Source organism: Mandrillus leucophaeus, unplaced genomic scaffold (assembly GCF_000951045.1).
Source record: "Mandrillus leucophaeus isolate KB7577 unplaced genomic scaffold, Mleu.le_1.0 Scaffold1417, whole genome shotgun sequence".
NCBI classification, from domain to species: Eukaryota; Metazoa; Chordata; class Mammalia; order Primates; family Cercopithecidae; genus Mandrillus; species Mandrillus leucophaeus.
The window spans coordinates 88,935-89,351 of NW_012101385.1; positions in this window are offsets into that span (position 1 = coordinate 88,935).

Consider the following 417-nt stretch of genomic DNA (forward strand, 5'->3'; position numbering starts at 1 on the left):
TGTATGTATATGCATTCTGATAAGAGTGTCCATACTGGATCTTAGGATGTAATCCTTCATCGTAATCAGATAATACCATACTCAGCTGAAATGATGGCACACATTTATGGCATTCCCAGGAGGAGTGTACGAAAATTCCCATTGTGTCATATACTTTCCAAAATAAGTAATGTCAGGCTAATATATACATTTTTGTATTTACATAAAATGTTATTAAACAATATTTTCCAAGCCCTTTTCTTTTCTTATTCAAAATGTATTTTTACTTCAATAAATTATATTAATCTTTTTTCATTCTATGATTGTTATTTCATATAAACTGATTGATAATGCTTTATGAATGTGAATATGTCAACACACTTCCATTTCATCACTGACAGCAAGCTTACAATGTTACGGCACATCCTATAATTAATA